The sequence below is a fragment of the Callithrix jacchus genome, chromosome 2, assembly GCF_049354715.1.
Source record: "Callithrix jacchus isolate 240 chromosome 2, calJac240_pri, whole genome shotgun sequence".
NCBI classification, from domain to species: Eukaryota; Metazoa; Chordata; class Mammalia; order Primates; family Cebidae; genus Callithrix; species Callithrix jacchus.
Genome location: NC_133503.1, coordinates 28,104,784 through 28,119,263, shown reverse-complemented (window position 1 = coordinate 28,119,263; position 14,480 = coordinate 28,104,784). Strand labels below are relative to the sequence as shown.

Here is a 14,480-nt window from a genome sequence, read left to right as displayed (position 1 = left end):
AATTCAGAACTCTTCCTTCTCTGTCTATAATAAAGTTCTCCAAATCAAAAATATATAATGACTTCAATCACCTAGGGACCTAACATTTTCTACTATTTTAAAGTGGCTTTGTAATGTTTAAGTTGGCTAGTCTGAACTTGATTTTCTAGAATTCCCTTTTGGGTAAGTTTCTGTTTAGCGTGGACCACAAAGACATTCTTCTATGAGATGTGGAGAAAGGAAGCAAAATGGGCACCACGTTGTTGCTCCTTTATGTTGCCACTGATCTTTCAGCTGACCTCATTGGCATGAGGCTATAGCTGGGCCTGAGACTGCTCCATATTTTCTTAGCTTGTCCTTCAGCTTCTTTGATTCTCAGGCCAAGTGTATGTGTTTAACTTTATGATGAAAAACTTCAACTACTTTAGATCACCCATGCCTAAAATTTCAGGGGCAGTGAGAATATATACAGGTTTCAGTGTAAATTCTCACTGGGCTCCAGCCTATGCTTGTAGCTCCCAGCCAGTTCTAAATCTCCCTGACTTTATATGTCTTTCATGCCTGGCTTCTCAGACACTCCAGTCATTACATAATGGGCTCATGAATAAAGTGGCCATCATGGCAGGAATCAAGGTTATCCATGGTGTTACCAACATAAATTTTCTTTCACCCATGCCAGTATAGCTACAGCCAGTGCTGAGTGCCCCTTTTGCCAAAATCAGAAACAAATACCATTCCTGCAATATGGCCCCATTTCCTGAATGATCAGCAGCTAATTGTTGTTAGGTTGATTATATTGGGCCACTTTTGTCATTGTAGGCACTGCACTTGGTTTTCACTGGTCAGGCTATCGATCTGGATATAGATCTGCCTTTTACTTGAAGTGCATCTCAAAACTGTCCACACATTTACAGGATAGCTTATTCACCGTATTCCACATAGCATCATTTCTGACCAAGAAACTCATTTCACAGCAAATAAAGTGCAGCAATATATCCAAACCCATGGAATTTACTGGTCGAATCACATACTCTATTGTGCTGAAGCAGCTAGCTTGATGGACTAATGAAAAGGCCCTTTGAAGTCTTACTCATGACAGCATCTAGATGGCAACATAGTGCAGGACTAGAAAAAGTCTCCTCCAGGATAAAATACGTGCATTACATCAGCATGTGGTATATGATGTTGTTTCTCTAATAATTAGGATTTACACCTCTAGGAACCAAGCTGTAGAATAAGAATGGTGCCTCTCAACATTATCCCCAGCAATCCAGTAACTAGATTTTTGTCTTCCAACCTCACAAGTTCAGTTTCTGCTGGTCTAGACTTCTGGGTTCTGAAAGAAGAATGGTTCTCCCAGGAGACATGACAGTGATTACACTGAAGAGGAAGTTGAGACTTCCACCTGGCCACTTTGGACTCCTCGTGCCTCTGAATCAACAGGCAAAGAAGTGAGTTACAGATCCTAACCACCCAGGAGAAATTAGGTGGCCACTACACAAAGTGAGTAAGAGAAGCATTTTTATGATGCAGAAGATTCCCTAGAATGTTTGTTAGTATTCCCAGGTCCTGTGATCAAAGTAGATGGAAAACTATAGCAGCCTAAATCAGGAAGATTCACTAAGGACCCAGATACTTCAGTAAGCAAGAATTGGGTCTCTGTACCATATTGCCCAGTTGAACGGCTAGCTGAGTGCAAAGAAAATATGAAATGAGTAGGGGAAGAAGGTAGCAATAAACACCAGTTATGACCACATGGCCAATTATAGAAACAAGGCTAGAATAGTGTGAGTACTTATTTCTTATTTTGATATGACTATGTTTGCATTTATGTTAAGCAATTATCTTCTTTTTCTTCCGCTTTCTCATCTTCTTTTCAAATATAAGATATGTTAATAGTAATTAAATATATATCTTAACCTTGAAATTATAAGATATCCAACTTGGAGCATGACTTAAGAGAAGAATAAATATCATTCAAAGACAAAAAAAAAACAGACATTATGTTCTACTAAAAAGAAAAAAGGAGCCTGTTTTCAGATGTACTTTGAAGAGATAGATCATGTTGGGTGGAAGTTTGACTTTGTCATGATTGCTTTTGTAGACTAAGTATGATTGAAGATGTTTATGAGTGTCAAATTGATAAGGAGTGGATTGTGGTGGCTCTACAATGTATCAGCTTGGCTGCATTGGGTTACATTTCCCAGAATACCCTTCCCCTAAGTGTATCTCCACTTAGGGTGGGCCAAGAGAGATTCTTGCAGGTGATTTAGTGGGTGGAAGTAAAGCAACAGCTATTTTGTATCTTGCACATATTTTTGTCAGTCTGGTTACTTAAATTATTGCTGTGAGGCATGAGGTGGACCTACACCTAGTGCACCTTCCCTTCGATATTTCTTTAGCTTTTCTGACTCTGGGGCCTGGTGTTTGCGTTTAGCTCCATGGTGAAGAGACTCATCTTCTGATGGACTCCTCTCCCATCAAGATCAGAGGTAACGAGGAATGGCACGCATTTCAGTTCATCGTTTGGTGGCTCCAGCTTGTATATGTGAGTTCTAGATTAATTTTTATTTCTCCCACTTTACAGTCATCTTTCCTTTCCAACTACCCTCCTTGTGGACTGCAAGCTCCAGCATCACAAGCAAAGACAAGAACCTTGCAGAAAGAACTTAACTCCCACAATTGCATAGGGTAAAATCCATGTAACAAATATATAGATCTACTGTTTTTTTATTAGTTATCTATCTTTTAAAACACCTTACTGATACTGCTCTCTAATTTGTTATTAATTTCTTTCAGGATCTAAATAGCAATATTTCTGTAGTGAACCAGTTCTACTGTTTTAAATATCACTCTTATTAAAGAAAGCTTTGACAACTATTTGCATTATTTACAACTATTTTGTATTAGTAGATCTATCTACTAATGCTTTTGATTTTCTGATTAAATTCTGGATACAAATGGACTACAACTAAATTCCGTTCAGTTAAATATCTTTAATGAAATATTTTTATAAAATTGCTAGTATTAAAGGAAATAAAAATATCACTGGGCCACCATGATTATATTCTACTACCTCTACATGGTCTCAGTTTGTCAACATAGATCTACTTACTAAAAAGCACTGTTGCCAAGTGCAGTGGCTCATGCCTGTAATCCCAGCACTTTGGGAGGCTGAGGAGGGCAGATCACGATGTCACGAGTTTGAGACCAACTCGGTCAACATGGCAAAACCTTGTCTCTACTAAAAACACAAAATATTAGCCGGGCATGGTGGTGCATGCCTGTAATTCCAGCTACTTGGGAGGCTGAGGCAGGAGAATTGCTTGAACCTGGGAGGTAGAGATTGCAGTGAGCCAGGATCACACCACTACACCGTAGACTGGGTGACAGAGCAAGACTCCATCTCAAAAATAAATAAATAAGAATAAAATAAATTTAAAAAAGGAAAAGCATTGTTAAAATTACCAATTACTTAAATTTCCTTAAACCACTTTAGTAAATACATCTAAACACATACTCATATGTAAACATACCTCTAATGATATTGTCACTATTTTAGCTGCATATGTTTCATAATAAAATGTCCTTTTCTGTGTCAAGGCAATTATATAAAATAAACATTATTATTAAGCCCATTTCAGAGACTGAGGAAACTAGGGCTTAGAATTAATTATCTCTCCAAATCACATAGCAAGTAAGAGATAGTATACATTGATACAAAAGATTTAATTCCATATGCTACCCATTTGTGTTCAAAATCCTACACTGGTATTCAGAGTAAATGAGTTTTGCTGTGAGAATTAAATACATTGCACAGAGTCTTGAGTTTATAGGTCTTCAACATGTATGCTTGGAGAATTCTAATTGTTGATATTAGGATTATCATTATTAATGTTTTTATCTGACAGCTCTTGGCGTGACTGTCCTATAATTAACTTTAGGTGTCTTGTCATGTCTATCCAGTAGTACCGTAAACACAGCACTCCAGGGGGCAGCAAATGTGTAGCAGATTACTTATTTAGATTTAAGCTATCTGGGCTCAGCAGTTTGCCAATAATATGCTGTTGATAAAATTAAGTGTTAAAAGCTTTGGTTCTCTCACCTGTAATCTGAGTGTATTAGTAATGGTTACCTTATATGCTATTGTTTAAGTTTCATTCTAAGAGCAATGGTAAGGCACTAAAGTGTTTTAAAAAGGAGAATTCCTCTTTACTCTTAAAAGATTGCTCTATCTTTTACATAAAGAGTGGATAATGGAGGCAAAAGTGAAGATGAGAAAAGTAATTAGAAGGATACAACATATTCAAGGGAGAAGTGGCCTTATCCTTGACTCAGATGATATCACTAGAGTGCCGGTTTAGTGGTAGAACACACAGGACTTAACCTTAAATGAAGAATAAGAAAGAGAAGCAAAGGCAGATCTCCAGGTTTCTGAATTGAGCAGTGAGGTCAATGAAGTTGCTATAAACTGAGATGGTAAAGACTAGAAAAGGTGCACCTTTTGGCAGTGGTGATGATGATGGTGAGAGTGGTACACAAAACTAAACTTTCTCACTTATCGGCGATCACTCCCTAGGGTACGAATTTCATTTCTGTGCTTTATTTTTTATGAGCATCTATATTTTTCAAGTTGGGAGTCTAGCAGAGGAGGTTGGTAAATAAAATATTATGGGAGGACCAATTTAATAGATGCTCATATATTTGCAGAAAGATTTGTTTTTTATTAGTTATCTATCTTTTAAAACACCTTACTGATATTGCTCTCTCATTTATTATTAATTTCTTTCAGGATCTAAATGGAAATATTTCTGCAGTGAACCAGTTCTATTGTTTTAAATATCACTCTTATTAAAGAGAGTGTTGACACTTTTCTATGTGAAGACATGATTCACACTCTGTTTTACTTTTACTTTTTTTTGGCCTCCATTTGAGCTGCTGCCCAAATTCTCGGCTATGGTATCTATTACTCTCTCCTAGGAATTTTCTCACCACCAGCCACTCCAGCAAAACCTGCCAGATGCCCTAAAACATGCCAATGCTTGTGTTACTCCTATACTTATAAATACAATGACTCTGTTGCCTCCAGAAAAATGTCTGCATTCCTTCATATATTTCAGAAACAAGAAGCAGTTTAGTATGAAAATAATACATAGAAATCAGCCAAAAAATTAGACTGAAAATAAAGTCCATAGACCTTGTTTTTCTCTATCTCTGAGTCAAAAATCAAAAAATATACATGACTTGAGAAATATAACATTAAGAGGTCATAGGGATAAAACGAGAAATATCATAGTATCTTAAAAAATCCAGATGTAAGTTTACTTTAGTTCTTAGCTTGTGTTTGATCATGGCATTTAGCTCTTAAATAACTATTGGTTTATCGTTTCCTTGATGGGATTGTGAGCATTTTGATGCCAAGGACTATGATATTTAATTTTATGTACACTATTTTTGGATATAATAGATGCCCATGAAGGATTTGTTGACAGGATGAGGCACAGATTGACACCTGATAGCATTAGAAGTTTTACATATTCAATTACTACTGCTGACATGTCAGTAGCATGAAACAGCTTGTAATTGCCAAGATGATGTTATTATTTGCCATTTGCTAAATGGAGTACTAGCTTGGCTTAGAATCTCTTGCACTGTTTTCTGTAGGGTGATGGGAACATGTAGAGCTTGTCAGCTAGCATGGATAAATTTGTTATTGGATATAACCCTTCCTGGGTCATTCAGGTGTAGGTTACAAAGAAAAATGACCATAACGCTGGTGAGAGGTACATTCATTTGGCAGCCCTCATATTGAACTCAGTGTACTGAAAGCAAAGGCTGCAGGTAACAGCCTTGACTCCAAGCTTCCAGGGAAACCTTTACCCCACTGCTCCTTGCTCCTGACCTAATATCCATCTTAGGAGGTGAAGCAGGGGTTCATGCCCCTGGCTCCTTCAAACTTGGAATTATAGCCCAACTCCCAGGCTGGCTGTCAATTACTGCCAATTTACAGGGCTAAGAGAAAATGTTTTATGGCCTCTTAGACGCAGAGGCAGAAGAAAAAGAAAAAAAATGAAGTGAATATGAGCTTGGGAAATGCTATTAATATACATGTTTTGCTTTGCATTTAGTGAATATTCTAAAGCTCTCTGACTTGTGGAAATCTGCTATCCCACAAATAGCTAAAGGAAAAATATTCAAGGGCATTTGGTGCTCACATTCTAGTTTGCAGGTAAACTGCAACATCCCCCAAAATGAAAGCCACACACAAACAAGTCTCAAACTTTAGTGTCTGTTAGAATCGTCTGGAGGGCTTGATAAAGCACCGGTGATTGCTTGACCCACCCCAGAGTTTTTAACTTAGTAGCCCTGGTATAGGGTGTGACAATTTGCATTTCAAACAAGCTCCCAGGTGAGGCTGATGTCATTGGTCAGGGGACCACAAATTTGGGAACCACTGCCATAAATATTACTGTGAGGTTAATTTTTAAAATTATTTTGTACATCAGTTGATATGAACACTGCAAATATACTTTAACCTTTATAAGAAAGCAAGAAACCAAAACTATCTAAAAATGTGTGGTATCCAGTAAATGGAAAGTGTATTTACAAGAACTGAAACCATAGGGTACAACTGCCTTTTCAGTGCCCACACATATTCTAGAAGAAAATGAGAAGGAATAAGATGATAAGCATGCCTGACATTAAAGAAAAGCTTATTCGTGCCTAATGCAATGGAGAATTTATTTAAGAACAATTCAGAAACATGGCAGTCTGACCTCTTCAGTGAGTCAAGTTCATGAAGTCCTTAGCTGTTGGCTGAATACGTGCAAATAAGGTACAGTAGATGGTAACAGAGGCAGAGGTCATGTGAAATAGTGACACACCTTCTACCATTCTCAGAGTTAAAGGACAAAGTTTTTGCCCTAACCTTTCCATAAGTTTCTTATTAGTTCTTTCCTGCATATCCATTTTCCCACTTGGAGCAGCTAATCCTGTTCTTCTATAGCTACAAGCTATTTGGATAATTAACCTGATTTTAAAATGTGATATACTTGAAGAAGAAGATACTGTAGTTTATACCAATTCTTCTCAACTGGGAAATTTTTCACCCCCACCCCCCACCCCAGGACATCTGGCAATGTCTGATGACACTTTTGATCATTACAGCTGGGGAGATGCTACTATAATTTAGTGAGTAAAGGCCAGGGATGCTGCTTAGCGTCCTACAGTGTGCAGGACAGACCTACAACAAAGATTTATCCAGCTCAAAATGCCAATAGTGCCAAAATTGAGAAACCCTGGTTTACACTCAAGAAATAAATGGACTGAAGAAAATCGTCGCTTCACACCTTTCTTTCCATGTTGTCTCCAATGTGAAAGAAATGTTATTAGACTATAACACAGGATCAAATCCCTCCAGAAATGTGTTTTCATGCTGTTCCAACTTCGTGCTTATTGACCAGGCATCTTGCAGCCTTACTCATGAAATGAATATACTAGAATATTAAATTAAATTCCCATTTACAACGGAGTATATTTTACCTATTTCTTTTGTTTTATTCTTTTTCGTAGGCATTTTTATCAAATACAAAAGGCTCCAAATGGCTTTTCTCTTTCCCATTAGTGGTGATACTGATGACTGTCCTACGATGGTGCGGCTACAAATGACAGTCAAAAATCCACAAAAGCAACCTTTCCAATTTTACTCAAGCTATTGGAGTTTACTTGTCTTTTGTAATAAAGTTGGCATATTAAAAAAATTATAAACACAAATTGCTCAAATGAAAAAATTTTGAATAGACTTCTCAACAGAGGGTTTTTTTTTTCCCACATGCTTCAGTGATAGTGATTCTTTTTATCATTCAAAGTAAAAGTAAATCAATATTTATGTCATCCAAGAAATCTGACTAATGCTAGGAATTACTGAATAGGCAATTACATCTCAAATGCAAAAGTTAACAAAACAGTGGTATAATGCAGGAAGCAAATGAAGTAGCAATACAGTAAAACCAAGTGCATTTCAAAGAGCTCATTGATTTGAAGCTTTTCCACAATCCGTTTTCAAAACCTTCTTTTGATATTCATAAATTCAAATTAAATAATAGAATTAATGAAAGAAATAAAAAAGTCTTAAAGATAGGATCTTTCAACATAATATTCTTGAGTAGTTTATGACTATAAACAGAGTGTCAGCTTTATCTACTTAAACAGTGAGTTTCAAGGAACAAGATTGAAAAGTATGTTCATGAGGAAATACGTCAAGTTCATTAAAAACTTATCATAAATAGTTTTTTATATACAAGCATGCATATTTCTTCCTTGCTTCAAATTCTAATATAAATTTATTAACCTAAATACCTCCTGTATGGTGGAAATGCAAAAAGAATATGATTCAATAAAAATATTTTTATTTGAATTTATTCACTTGGTGATTATAATAGTCAAATTAATATGATGCATTACTTCTGTAATGTTTATCACAGGACTTAGAATCCATAAGTAACAAATAAACTCTGCTGAGTCATATTATCCTCTATGTAATTTCACTTACTTATAAATTTGTATATTTCTATATTTGTGGATCCATATTTAGTTTACACATTGATGCTTCTAAGATTTCAAGTCACTTTTTACTGTCTAGAAGAAAACTTATAATAAACTATACTTTATTTATGTATCCATTATACCAATAAATTCTTTTCAATATTTTATTTTAGTATTTGATAGGGGCTCTTCATGGCATGTAAGTTACTGTATTCGTTCGTTTTCATGCTGCCGATAAAGACATACCTGAGACTAGGAAATTTACAAAAGAAAGAGGTTTAATTGAACTTACAGTTCCACATGGCTGAGGGGAGCCTCGCAATAGTGGCAGAAGGCAGGGTGGCGCAAGTCACGTTTTATATGGATGACAGCAGGCAAAGAGAGAGCTTATGCATGAAAGCTCCTCTTTTTAAAACCATCAGATCTCATGCTGAGGGACTGTGTCAAGAAAAAACCCTTCCTTTCTGGGTCCACAAGGGGTGTGGTTTCAAAGGCAAGAACTTCCTAGTCCATGCTTCATCCATCTCCCCATGGGAACCTAGAGTTCTTTGTCTAACTCCCCCCACCCCACCACCCATCCATAGGTAGAAATTCGAGGTGAGCTTCCTTTGTTCAGAAAGTCTGCCAAAAGCCCTGGAAGGAGGGGATCTGTTGTGGGCCCAAGCATCCAATCTGGATCAGAGTCAAAGATCAATCATTCCAGAGGAAGTTTAAAAAAAAAAATCCTCTCATTGAACAAGAACATGAATGGAGCAGCAATAACTTCAAAGTTAAAACCCGACTGCCCCTTACCTGTGTGATTTCACTCTCTGGGATCCCCTCTCACAACAAGGTGGGAACTGTCTTTCCCTTTCTACCTGTGTGGATACCCCCTTTGGATTCCCCTTCCATGGCAGCATGGGAGCTCTCTCTCTCTCTCTCTGCCTAATAAATTGTTTTCTACTAAACTCTTTGGGTCCGATATTTACTTGAACTATATGCTCACCGTGCCACCAGGGCCCCTTCCCCATTCTAGGGGCAGACAGAGGCCAAAAACGTCAGGCACGTTAAACCAGGGAGGGAGCTAAGCCCCGTCCTGTCCTGTGACCTGGTTACAGTAAGACTTATTCACTATCATGAGAACAGCAGAGGAAAAACTTGCCCCCATGACTCCATTGCCTCCCACTGGGTCCCTCCCACAACACGTGGGAATTGAAGATGAGATTTGGGTGGGACACAGCCAAACCATATCAGTTACCAACTTCATGGTTTGTCCATGACTCTCCTAGTTTTAGCACTGAAATTTCCATGTTTCAGGAAACCTCTCAATCCTATCCTGGGCAAACCAAGGCATTAAGAGACACTTGATTCTTGCTTTATAAGGTTGTGAGTTTCACTTCCACACAGCAAAATGAGGTTTCCAGACAGAAAAGTACATGGATTATGGAGTAAGGCTCAACGGGGTTTGATATGGTTTGGTTGTGTCCCTACTCAAATTTCATCTTGAAGTGTAACTCCCACAATTCCTATGTGTCATGGGAGGAACCCAGTGGGAGGTATGTGAATCATGGGGGCAGGTCTTTCCTGTGCTGTTCTTGTTACATCAAATAAGTCTCACAATATCTGAAGGTAATATAAGGGGGAGTTTCCCTGCCCAATCTCTCTCTCTCTTTGCCTGCTGCCACCCACATAGGATGTGACTTATTCCTCCTTGCCTTCTGCTATGGTTATGAGGCTTCTCCAGCCATGTGGAACTGTAAGTCATCAAAATTCTTTCTTTTGTAAATTTCCCAGTCTTGGGTTTATCTTTATCAGCAGCATGAAAATGGACTAACATAGGGTTCAAATCTCTGAGCTCTTCCATTTCTTACCTCTCTGACCTTAGACAATTCTCACTCTCTTAGACATGTTTTATATGTTCAAGGAGATAATCAAGCTCATCTTTCAGGGCTGTTATAAGGATTGTTACATATATAAGTAAAAAGCTAGTTTTGAACACATATGTTACTCAACATATAAAAGTATTGCTGTCAAGACTCAAAATGTCAAAATAGCATGAAGTCTTTCAAAGATTTGATGTGGCAAAATGATACAAATATTGAATACATCAGGACTTCTAAAAGGAGAAACTTACAAAGAAAATTACATAACAATTTCTCTTCATCTAGTCATGATGTCAGTGGTTTTATAATTCAGTGGGCAGAAAAGTAGAGAAAAAAAACATATATATGTAAGTTTACAAAACAAAAGCAATTCCAAATACATTGATCCAAATAATCCTGAAGCTGAGTTCTTTGAAACCTTTGGACACAATTTTCTTTAAACCTTTGATTCTAAATATCAAGAATGTGACACAGGAATTACAGCTGACTCAAAGTCATGGATTCTGAGCTTGTAGTCTCAGGTTATTTATTCTGTTCAATATCCTCTGTATTTATTTATGTTTTCTCTGGCCTTTAAGCCTTCAGTTTTCTGTAAGGAAATTGTCACAACTAGGTTTTTGTATTCTACGCAGAGAGTTCATGTCCCACTGATTCTAGGTTTATTTTCTTTCTAAATCTCCTAACCTTTCTCCTCCTCAGCACATCTAAAATCACCATGAATTTTCAGGAAAATACAGAGGCACAATAAATGGCAGAATTGGTAATAGAACAGTTGAGCATTCATTACAAAGTCAGATGAGTTCTTTGTCATTTAAGAAGACAGGAGAAAGACTGACATTAAAATACAGTTCATTAAAAGTGAGTTTTAGCCTGGCCATTTACAGTGCCAAAACATCTGGAGAGTATTTTAATTTACGGAGGAGTGTTTTCAAAACTATCTGAACTCCTAACTAAACACAAGGGAATTGGTAAATAAAAGGGTTAGGCTTTTGTACTGAAGTGACGTATCTATTCATTTTTCAGAACTCTGCCATATATCGGCCTAAGTACCCTTCAACACAAACAGTTATGCTCCTTGGAAGCGTTATTTTCTCCTTGTCCTTCCATTTTTACTGTACCATTTTGCTGGAATAGAAGCTAACGATTAAGGAAGCTAGAGTAAAATTTCCCCCCACAGATTGTTCATCCATATCTAAATAAAAAGAGTGAGAAACAGCTCAGTAGGGCACATGATGCACGGGTAAAAGTGATCCAGTGCCAACCACAGCAGCAACAGCACTGTCCCTTTTCATCCTGGCAAAGCTCAGGTATCTCTGGAGCCACCATCACCAGCATTCACACTGCCCTTTCCAACATTTGAGTGGGAGCTGTTTATTTGCATGATGATTTATAACATCTTTGGTCTTTAAATTCTTTATTCATATATATTTTTGGAGAGTGAAGTGGCAGCTCTTTAAAAAGGGAAGTGAGTCTTACAGTCAGCTTTGGGGACTGTGTGAATCAATCCTCAAATAAATGCTGGTTCATGAGAAAAAAAAAAAATCACTTAGGATCAAAGTGTAAGGACCAAAGGCTGTTTTATACCTATTGACTAGTAAAAAATAAACTCTTTGTGTAATCTCTCTCTCGTTGCCAGGAGAAAACAAAACACCACAACCAGATCTTGCTAAGACATTTAGTCTCCAATTTCAAATTTTATTTAAATGATGAAGGCTTTCCTGCTTTACCCATCCAGAAAAATCAACCCTTTCTCTGTTTCCTCTCACTGTGTTACTCAAACATCTATTGACTAATTTCTATCTGCCTTGGTTTGAAGCATATGCCTCCCTTCCCAATTCCAGAGAGTTTACATATTTTTAAATGGCAGAGACTTTGACGATGCCTTCACTGTATTTTCCAAATGCCAAGCCCAGCGCCTTATCCAGAACAGGTGTTCAACGAATGCATAAGATTAAGCATTCATTTAGATATAGATGAGATTAGTATATAGATGATAATCAGAGTTAGTCAAGTCTCATTCTTGTTTTCTATTTTATGTAGAGTGTAATTTACATTATGATGGTAGGATAGTTTTAGTTGTGTACGTGTATGTCCCTCCTAACTTTTTGTTTACAAAATATTGGAATTCATCATAATCTACTCTCAAGTCTACTAATTTGCTGTTCATTCATTCATTCATTTAATAAATACCTACTGCTATGCACTCATTTATATTCCAAGCGCTATATGCCTTACTGCACCATGCCTTATAAAAGCAGCAATGTGCAGACCCCAAATTTCAATGCAGATCTCTCTGAAGCCTGTTCTCCTTATATTTTATCCTTTTTATTCCCCATGCCCTCTCACTTATTCCTGAATTTCAAAGCTAACACCAAAGAGCATATAATTTCATCCCCAAATTCTTCAGAATGCATCAAAAATAACATAAAGGACATTTCTTTACATGCCACAAATATATTAGTACACAATAAAATTCTCAATAATTATTTAATACCATTTAATAAACAGTCTGTATTTAACCTTCTCCGGTTTTCTAGCTTGTTTTAATCAGGATACAAACAAGTGCTGCCATTTTTATTCGATTGCTGTGGCTCTTTGATATCCTTTAATCCAAAACAAACTTTCTCCCTACCCCCTTTTTTCCCATGTCATTCACTTGTTTGAAGAGCCAAGCCAGTTGTCCTGTAGAATGTACCACATTCCAGATTTGGCTCACTGCTTGCTCAGGATGTGGCTAAACTTGTTCCTCTATTTATTTACTTTTGTACTCTCTCCAATCAGACTTGCACACCCAAACATTCCATAGAAATTGCTTTTCTGAGGATTACCAATGCCTCCATGTCATTAAATATAATGATTGATTTTTGGCCCTCATATGACTTCATATTAGCAGGATTTGACTTCATCACTTTCTCTACCTTTAAGCTTTTTCTTTGCCTTTCCTAACCTTAAGCTGATTTCAGCATGTTAAACTCTACATTGGGTCAAATTAGTTAATTATATTTTGTAAGTGGCAACTGAAACCTGTATTTATATATTTTTTATTTCTCCTTTGCTTCTGCTTCAAATTCTTTTCTCTCTAGTCTCTTTTTCAATGCTGAGAAAAATACCTAATCTGCTTATAAAACATTTATAACCATAGAAGTCAATATTATATTTTATTTGTGTCTATATTCAGAGCTGATATTCACCTGGTGCATACCTGATATGAACAGATGATTTATTTATCTTTGCCATCAATTCTGTCTACTGCATGTTCTATACCATTTGCCGTAGCACCCCCATGCCTCACACAAAGTGTCCTGAGCAGGCGGCCCCAGGGAAGACAAGATCATCCTTAACTCCCATTGCATGTGGCAGTGAAGAATTAAGCATGATGGACTCCCTAAAAAATCTGGAAAATTAGATTCCTTTAGTCCTTTTCTACTATTTTTGAGGTTCTTTGGTCATAGATTTCAGATATTTTTAGCTGCTATTTGGAGGAGAATACTAGAGAAAAGAATCAGGGCCAAGGAAATAGAAAAAGTGGCAAAGCTAAATGAACAGCCCTCGTAAAATGCAGACTTGACATGTATTAAGAGAGCTATACATTTTTATACATAAAATATGTTTATGAGGGCCTGAGTCATGGTAGAGTTGTCCACTTAAACTCCTGCTATAGTAAGGAAATCTTTTGTGTATATTTAAAGACATAGAATTTAGTTTGGAAAATAAGTATTAGAGAAATCCTTATGAGTTAGAGTTTTTATTTTTTTAAGTAAATGAAGTGAAGTATGGGTTAGAAATGGATTTTTCTATCTTTCCACTCCACATAGTGAGGATGCACGCCTTGTTTCTCATATGTTTCCTGGTTCCAAGATGTTGCTACAAATCCAGATAGCATGGCCATGCTCACAGCAGGAATGAGGAAAAGAGGGGTAGCTATGTCTGTACTGATTTACCAGGAAAGTCACCCGCTTCCTCCAAAAGACTTTCTCCTGTGCCTCACTAACCTCAGCTGCATCCCAAGATCACCACTAGCTGCAAAGCAGAATGTCAAAGCAAGAAACAGAATTCTCATGTTGGGTTATGTGAATCATTACCCATCATCTTCCA

The 14,480-nt window shown here is 37.1% G+C and overlaps 1 protein-coding gene across 3 annotated transcripts in view; it reads right to left on the bottom strand.

Moving 5' to 3' along the window:
• Positions 1-14,480, bottom strand: part of TENM2 (teneurin transmembrane protein 2) — a 3,966,312-nt gene that overhangs the window by 3,012,560 nt on the left and 939,272 nt on the right. The window lies entirely within an intron of this gene.